Below are 9,373 nucleotides of genomic sequence, written 5' to 3' on the forward strand. Positions count from 1 at the left end.
ATGGAGGGTGTTGGAATATTAATTCCAATAGCCGTGCAGCGTTGGTGGAAGCTTCCTGTAAACGGCGACTACAAAACCATTGAAGAAAACCACGAAGATTTCCCCGCACCACCTTTTGCCATAAGTGGTTTCTGTCAGAGGGCCTCCGACACAATCCGTTCTAGCCATGTGTCCACTGTACAAACACAAAACTACCCATTCCCCGGGCGGTAAACATCGTTTGAGTTGTGTGAGTTAGGCAAGCGATATGCGTCCGATCAAGTCAACGGACCAGGATCTCCTTCAACCTGCCTGAACTTTTGTCTGATCGCCCACGTGAAGGAATTAATGTGATTCATGATGTTTCGTAAATTGCAGGTAAAAGTTGGTAAACGTTTTTTAAGTCTTGTTTGCACGGAAGCATGGAGAATTTAAAGAATGGTATGGGCAAGTCAACGCCCTATCTTTAATGCTTTTGGTATATGTTTCTTGTGCGTGCTCATTTTCATATGAGTTTATTGCACATGGAATGAAAAGAAACTGGGTTCGCAGCAGCGAATAGAAATCAGGGGAGATGCACAACAGTGTATAAGATATGCATTCGTATTTGTAATGCTTTGTGTGTGCACTCATTTGTATGTGAATTGAGTGTGTAATGAAGTGGAAAGTAGAGAGCACTGAAGTGCGAAAAAAATGAAACCAGAGCAGGGATGAGATGAAAAGAGAAGGGGCTCGCGGCAGCGAAGGAGAAAAATAGGAGAGCACAACAGTGCGAAACCAGTACAATGAAAAAATTGAAACCAGAGCAGGGATGAAATGAAGAAAGACTCCCAGCAGTGAATGAAATTTGGGATTCTTCTTACAGGTGCTTGTAGCTGTTCGTTGAAACGAATGGGAATGGAATGTAAATTTTTTTTTATTGAATATGTAATGTGAAAACCCATGAATGTAATGAAAAAAAATTTCACTCAGAAGTGAATGTGAAAGTTTTTTTTGCAGTAAACCCATGTAAGGAATTTTTATTTTTACAGCAGTCAATGTAAAAACTTTTCACATAGCAGTGAATGAAGATTTTACACAGCAGTGTAAAATTATTTGTAAAAGAGGCAGAGTAATTTCTTTTTTGTGAAAGTTCTTGGTGAATCCCTCTGAGAGAGAGGAAGAAATTTGTATCAGGCAGTTTATGAATTAATACAAGTTTATTTTGGTTGAAAAACTCTGCTTTGCTCAGAAATTTTATTTGGGCTTCCCTGTGCAAAAGATCCTGTGGTAGAAAAACAGAGCATTGCTCTGTGTTCAGTTAATTTGTGTTTGAAATTACCAGAAATTTCCAACATGGTATCAGAGCAGATCCAAGCTCTTTGAAGGGGACAAAGAAGCTGAAGGAAAGAGTTTTTTTTTGTTGCAACAACTTCTCCAGCAGAGTGAAGTCTTAGGCAAAAGAATCCAAGGTATTTCTCAGATCAATTTTCTGTGTTACTGTTGAAGAAACAGTTAGTGTTTTTAAATACACAGTCCAATATTTGAAGCATAGTTAAGAATGGCAAGGTCAAAGAAGAAAGTCTCCAATCCTCCTAAGGATGTGTCTCCCTCTACTATTAAAATAGAAGACAATCTATTTGAAAGCATTCTATTTGAGGCTCCAAGGTTCAATGGGAACTTTGATATATGGGAAATAAAAATGAGGACTTTCTTAAAGTCTGAAGGAATTGAAATTTGGGAATCAGTGATTAATGAAAGCAAGATGGATAAAGATTCCAAGGAGTACAATACAAATGCAGCAAAGACAATCTTGGATGGACTGCCTGATTCTGTAAAGAAAAATCTAGGAAAATATTCATCAGCAAAGGATATATGGGACAGACTTCATGACCTTCATGCAAAGGGAGCACTGACCATGACCATCAGTCAAGAAGGAAATTCTGAACCCATCATAGAAGCTGAAAATGAGAAGGTTGACCTCATCAAGCTTCAAGTACAAAAAAGGGATGAAGAGCTCGCTAAGCTTAAGAAGGAACTTGATCAAAGCAAAAGGAAGAATCATGAAGAAGTCATATCCATGACAAATCAATTGAATAAAGCAAAGAAGCAGGAAGATGCCTTTTCAAGTCAACTTGAACAAAGGCACAAGAGAGTGAACAAACTTGTAGAAGAGATTGGACAGTACAAGGTAGAGGTATCCTCCCTTAAGTCCGAATTACAAGAAGCCAGGAAACATGCACAAGAAGCTGAGAAGAGAATGGAGAGTAATCAAGCAAAGAATGAAGAAATCTCCAAAATGAAGTCAGATATCATCTCCCTTAAGATAGTAGCAGTTGAAGCTACTCGTAGCAAGGAAGAAACTGAGGAACAACTTGCAAAGAAGAATAATGAGTGTGAAAGATTGAAAGAAGAGATTGTCCTCCTTAGGAAAAAGGTTGAAGGGATGAACAAAATCATGAAGAGCTCTCAAGCATTGGATGACATGCTCAGCTATCACAGATCTCCATCTAATAAATCAGGACTCGGGTATGTAGGTGAACCCTCAAGCAAGAATGAAAATACTTTAAGCAAAGGAGATGTAAAGAAGCCAGAAAGAGATTGTGATGCTCCTAGTTCCAGCAAAGGCAAGGAGAAAGATCAAGGCTACAATAAAAGAAATCCCACTCCAAGTAGAAAACCAGCTCCAAGAAGAAATATTGATGATGTCAAAGAGGCAAGAGGCAATGGTTATCATCAAAGGATCTCAAGGCAGAAAGGCTTCAGAAGTACACCAAGGAAACCTCCATCTCCCAGGTACCAAAGTTCATTTTTTGGTTATTGTTATTCTTGTTCAAACTTTGGTCATATGGCAAAATACTGTAGAGCATTTCATAAATATAGATGTTATGGTCTCCGACAACCTCCAAGAAACAATTTTACAAGAAGAAATCATGAAATCTTATTCATGAACAATGTAGAATGTTTCAAGTGTCATAACATTGGGCATATGGCACGTGATTGTAACTTAATATGGGTTCTTACACAAGCTAGACCTATGAAAAAGAATAAAGTTACACAAGTATGGAGAAGGAAGGAAATACAGTCTGAAAGTCCCTTGAGCTCTCCAGTCGATCTAAGTTTCTTTTGAGGAAACTTAGCTGAAGGAAGACAATGCATACAGTTAGGGGGAGCCTGTAATTCTTGATCATTATTGCTGAAATATATTAACAGTCATTTTTATATGAAGATCTTCTTATAGGGGAGAGATATGGAATTAAATCTGCCATAAAAGCAGAGAAGAAAAGTCTGCAGGGCATGGAGATTGCGTGGAGGATGTATTGCAGCACAACAGAGCGCAAATGAAATCTTTTTGTTAATCCCTCTGAAATGTAATACGCAACGGTGTTGAAAAATGTAATGTTTTTGCTTTGTTCTTTTATCACATATGCAATGCAATATGCATAGAGGCGCGGAGAAGAAAAAGGGGCAGTGTTGAAATGTGAAGTGCAGCAGCGCGGTGAAAAGAAATGTTTTTACGCGCAACAATGCGAATGTAAGTGCAGTGAAGTTTTTGGTTATTGTCCATTTTAAAAACAAAAGGAAGAAAAGCACGCATCAGTGTGCATAAGTGAAAATTTTTTTGTGGTAATGAGAAGAGGGAAAAACACAGCAAAGCGTAAAAGCCCAGTGTTTGAGAATGCAATGAAATTTTTCACACAGCAGTGAAAAGGGTAATGTAAGTCTTGTTTTTGTTGTTGGAAAATATGTAGTAAAAACACACAGCAGTGTGAATATGAAAAATGCAGTAGCATGAAGATTTTTTTTGTTGAAGAAACGAAATGTAATGGCCAGCAGCACATGTAATTTTTTTTTTCTTTACAACAGTAAATGTAAGTGCAATGAGTGTGTTGTTCATTGAACTGAAATGCAATATATGCAACAGCAGTGAATGTAAGAAATATTTACACACAGCAGTGTAAATTTGTAAGCTGGGACAGAGTAATTGTTCCAGAAGAGACAGAGTATTTTGTTTTTGAAAAATACACAGCAGTGCTTCAACAGTGTTAATTTTGAAGACAGAGAGAGTATTTTTCAGAAGAGACAGTGAAGTTTATTTTGTTTTGGAACTGCACTTGAAGCAGTCTTTTGGTGAATCCCTCTGTTAAAGAGGAAGATGCTCTTCAGCATAATCTCCAGTGAATCCCTCTGTTAAGAGGAAGATCTATTGTCTTTGGTGAATCCCTCTGTCAAGAGGAAGATGCTTTTCAGCATAGACTGGTGAATCCCTCTGGTTAAGAGGAAGATGCTCTTCAGCATAATCTCTTGGAGAATCCCTCTATGTGAGGAAGATCTTTGTGTAACAGCAATTTTGTAATCCCTCTGTTAAGAGGAAGACCTTTTTTTTGTAACAGGCAGCAAAAAGGATTCTGAGATGATCGGAAAAGCACTTCCGGTTATGTACTTCACATGGGTTCAGGAGCCATTTCATGGGCTTCTAAGAAACAGCCTATCGTGGCGTTGTCTACAGCACAGGCTGAATATGTGGCAGCTACAGCAAGAGCATGTCAAGCAGTTTGGATGAGAAAAATGTTGAGGAGCTTAGGGAAAGAGTAGGCAAAAGCATCGGTGATTTTTTGTGACAATAGCTCAGCTATTGCATTATCAAGAATTCGTTGTTTCATAAGAGAACAAAACACATTGACACAAGATTTCATTACATCACGAAATTGGTGAGCAATGGAGAAATTGTCTTAGAACATTGCAGGACTCAGGAACAGGTTGCAGACATACTGACAAAGCCATTGGATTAGAAAATGTTTGGGTATGACTGAATGCCCAGCAGTTGAAATTAAAGGGGAGTGTTGGAATATTAATTCCAACTACCGTGCAGCGTTGCCGGAAGCTGCCTGTAAACGGCGACTGCAAAACCATTGAAGAAAACCACGAAGACTTCCCCGCACCGCCTTTTGCCATAAGTGGTTTCTGTCAGAGGGCCTCCGACACAATCCGCTCCAGCCACGTGTCCACTATACAAACACAAAACTGCCCATTCCCCCGGCGGTAAACATCGTTTGAGTTGTGTGAGTTAGGGGAGCGATATGCGTCCGATCAAGTCAACGGACCAAGATCTCCTTCAACCTGCCTGAACTTTTGTCTGATCACCCACGTGAAGGAATTAATGTGATTCATGATGTTTCGCAAATTGCAGGTAAAAGTTGGTAAATGTTTTTTAAGTCTTGTTTTGCACGGAAGCATGGAGAATTTAAAGAATGGTATGGGCAAGTCAACGCCCTATCTTTAATGCTTTTGGTATATGTTTCTTGTGCGTGCTCATTTGCATATGAGTTTATTGCACATGGAATGAAAAGAAACTGGGTTCGCAGCAGCGAATAGAAATCAGGGGAGATGCACAGCAGTGCATAAGATATGCATTCGTATTTGTAATGCTTTGTGTGTGCACTCATTTGTATGTGAATTGAGTGTGTAATGAAGTGGAAAGGAGAGAGCACTGAAGTGCGAAAAAAATGAAACCAGAGCAGGGATGAGATGAAAAGAGAAGGGGCTCGCGGCAGCGAAGGAGAAAAATAGGAGAGCACAACAGTGCGAAACCAGTGCAATGAAAAATTGAAACCAGAGCAGGGATGAAATGAAGAAAGACTCCCGGCAGTGAATGAAATTTGGGATTCTTCTTACAGGTGCTTGTAGCTGTTCGTTGAAATGAATGGGAATGGAATGTAAATTTTTTTAATTGAATATGTAATGTGAAAACCCATGAATGTAATGAAAAAAAATTTCACTCAGAAGTGAATGTGAAAGTTTTTTTTTGCAGTAAACCCATGTAAGGAATTTTTATTTTTACAGCAGTCAATGTAAAAACTTTTCTCATAGCAATGAATGAAGATTTTACACAGCAGTGTAAAATCATTTGTAAAAGAGGCAGAGTAATTTATTTTTTGTGAAAGTTCTTGGTGAATCCCTCTGAGAGAGAGGAAGAAAATTGTATTAGGTAGTTTATGAATTAATACAAGTTTATTTTGGTTGAAAAGCTCTACTTTGCTCATAAATTTTATTTGGGCTTCCCTGCGCAAAAGATCCTGTGGCAGAAAAACAGAGCATTGCTCTGTGTTCAGTTAATTTGTGTTTGAAATTACCAGAAATTTCCAACAGAGGGGCTGCCACAGCAGCTATTGTCTGTATATTCTTCTCTTCCTTCTTGATATGGTCTCTGCACAAGAGAAGGATTAGTGACAGGTTACCCCCAGGACCCTATGCATGGCCCATCATCAGAAACCTCCACCAACTGAGACTCCCCCCTCATCGTTTTTTTGAAGACCTCGCTCACAAATATGGTCCCATTTTGTTTCTACACGTGGGTTCAGTCCCTACCGTCGTAATTTCTTCTTCTTTGCCAGCCGACCTCATGGAGCCGGTGGGAGATTAATGTTTTTCAATTTTAAGGATGTGGTCTTCGCTCCATATGGAGATCACCGGAGGCAAATGAGAAAAATATGCGTGTTAGAACTCCTGACTGCCAAAAGAATTGAGTCCTTCAAGCGCGTGCGAGAGGAAGAGGTTCCTGCCGTGATCCATTCAATATGGGAGGAGAGTGAGAATGGAAGAATGGGCGTGAATGTGAGCAAGGCCATCTCTACTCTCACCTCCAATATTGTTTGGCGAATACTGGTGAAGAAGAAATTTTCGGACGATGATTTGGGTGGTGAATTCAAAGGGTTTAAAGATCTGTTGGTACAGTTGACGGCTAGGGTGGGAGACTTGAACATTGGAGACTTCATTCCGTATTTGGATTGGCTTGATTTGCAAGGTATCAAGCGGTGGATGAAGAAAATTGATAAAACATTCAATGAATTTGCGGAGAAAATAATAGACGACCATGTTAATGTTAATCATGTCATGGCCGCCATCTCCAATGGCCAGAAAGAGGCAGATGCAGAGCCTCATGTGCAAGACTTCGTCGATGTGCTGCTGCATATGGCTGAGACCGACAGTAAAATCACACGGGAAACCATCAAGGGTCTTGTGCTTGTATGCCTCGCCCCTCATTCTTAAACTTCGGTCAGTCATCATTTTGCAACTAATTGGATTTGTATTTGTGCAGGACATGTTCGGGGCTGGCTTGGAGACAACATTAACTACGTTAGAGTGGGCGATGAGTGCGCTGGTCAGACATCCCCATGTAATGAAGAAATCGCAGCAAGAAATCGGATCGGTTGTTGGCCAACATGGTAGTGTAACAGAGTCGAATCTGGCAAGAATGAAGGTGACTCTGCGACTATACCCAGCGCTGCCTCTAGTGCTTCCTCGTGAATCTGTGGAGGCTGTGATAGAAGGAGGATACTACATACATAAGCAAACAACGGTCATGGTAAATGTGTGGATTATAGGGAGGGATCCCAATATGTGGGCACAAGATGCTTCCAAATTCAAGCCCGAGAGATTCACGGAAGAAGAGAATATCAATTTAACAGAGCAATCAGACTTCAGTATGATACCGTTTGCCGCAGGAAGGAGAGGATGCCCAGGGGCTCCTATGGCTATTGGTACCATTGAACGTGCAGTGGCTCAGTTGGTGCACAATTTTGATTGGAGGGTTGAAGGTGATTCCTGCCAGCTGGATATGAAAGAGGCCTCTGGAATGACGATTCCAAGACAGGTACCGCTCTATGCCTATCCAAGGTTGAGGATCAGCGTTTCACCCTAAACCGTAGGAGTAGGAGGAAACAAGGGAAGGGACAGTTTCTCTTTATCTGCAATGGTTTTCCCATTATTTGGCTCATGAAGAAATGCATCTTTTAAACACCTTTTTGTACACTTCTAGGTCACATTGTTTTTTTAGAGATGGCGTACTGGTAGATCGGAACACGATAGCCACAATTTTCAATTTGGATGCTCTGACTAATGTTACATGCTATTGTGTACCCTAATCCACACATAATACTATGGAAGGTTCATTAAGGGTTAGGTATCCATTATTTCCCCATGGAATGGTTGTGAAAAGAGACTAAGAATTTCACTTAGATTGCGGAATGCCCAAATTCCTTTGATATTCTGAAAGGCAAATTGGTAGGTTTTCCCATTATTTGACTCATGGTGATAGTACCCGCCTTTCTATCTGTACATTTAGTCATGTCGAGGTTATCAAAAATTATGGCATTCTCGTATATGGAGTTATTTGTAATTGGTTGTAAATACTCAATATATGATCCTATATATGTTGAAGGTATTGGATATATTTTTCTTACTGTAATGGTATATTAAACTAGTTTAGATCTATCTAATCCCAGATCCATCATGAGTCTAGAGAGATCAAATCATGTGTTGCAAGGGATCAAATTTTTGGAGGTGCAAACTTTTTTTCGTCAAATTCTACACCAAAAAAAAGGTTTGCATCTCCAGGGATCAAATCTCTAGAGGTGCAAACTTTTTTTCCCTCAAATTCTACGCTAAAAAAAAGGTTGGCATCTCCAAGGATTTGATCTCTCTCAGCGCATGATAGATCCGTTGTTAGATGGATGTAACATGGCTAGGGCAACAATATCACATTTTTAGATTATCATTGTTATGTATATGTTTGAGATTAACTTCAAAATTCAAATTATGTTTTCTTTGCTTGTCCTAAGCATATCATTCTCTTCTTTAATTTAGCCCGGGTTGCATGCCTTGAATGGTTTGTAAGTCTGTGTTTGGATGCTTTGAGTGGTTTGTGTGTTTATGTGTTTGGATTTGTATGATAATGTTTTTGAATGTTACAGTTGTTTTGTTATATTTTTAGGTGTATGTAATTGTCTATTAGTACTTAGTTTTGGATATCTTGAAATATGTTTTTCCTGTGCTAATGTTTGAAATAATTTGTTTCCTTCAAGAATTTTTTGATGATTTTTTATCTATAGTTTATTCAGCAAAGTCAAGAAATAATGTATTTTTTTAATGAGTGCCTAGAATTATAAAATCTTTATATTATTTTTTTCTCCAAAAAATTATCACATCTCCTTCAAGAATATTTTGATTTGTTTTGAATGTTTATAAATATACTTTTTCCTCTTGTAAATATTATGAATATATTATTCTATGTAATTATCTATTAGTAATTTTGAATATATGTAATTGTCAATTAGTAACTAGTTGATGATTAGAAGGGAGATGATCTTGTAAAGGATTAATCCGGACTTTGCAGAAGGATTGATTATGCACATCTATTTCATTTTAATTCTAGGTATCACAAGTTTTGACCACTAATTAATTCTTAATAGTGTCCTTTTAGGTATTACTAAATATATCTTGAAAATATTTTTTCTTAATAATCTAGAACCTCAAGATTAACAACATCTAATACATCTAATGCAAGCAATCAAATAAGATTAGAAAAAACCATTTACACTAAAATCAATGCATCTTGTGAAAGAAGTCAAATAGG

At 38.5% G+C, this 9,373-nt stretch overlaps 1 pseudogene; it reads left to right on the forward strand.

Moving 5' to 3' along the window:
• LOC149252173 (cytochrome P450 750A1 pseudogene) lies at positions 1–7,660 on the forward strand (annotated as a pseudogene).
• The last annotated feature ends 1,713 nt before the right edge of the window (positions 7,661–9,373 follow it).

Source organism: Pinus tabuliformis, chromosome 7 (genome assembly GCF_031772625.1).
Source record: "Pinus tabuliformis cultivar Carrire ecotype Pingquan chromosome 7, CPIR1, whole genome shotgun sequence".
Taxonomy (NCBI): Eukaryota; Viridiplantae; Streptophyta; class Pinopsida; order Pinales; family Pinaceae; genus Pinus; species Pinus tabuliformis.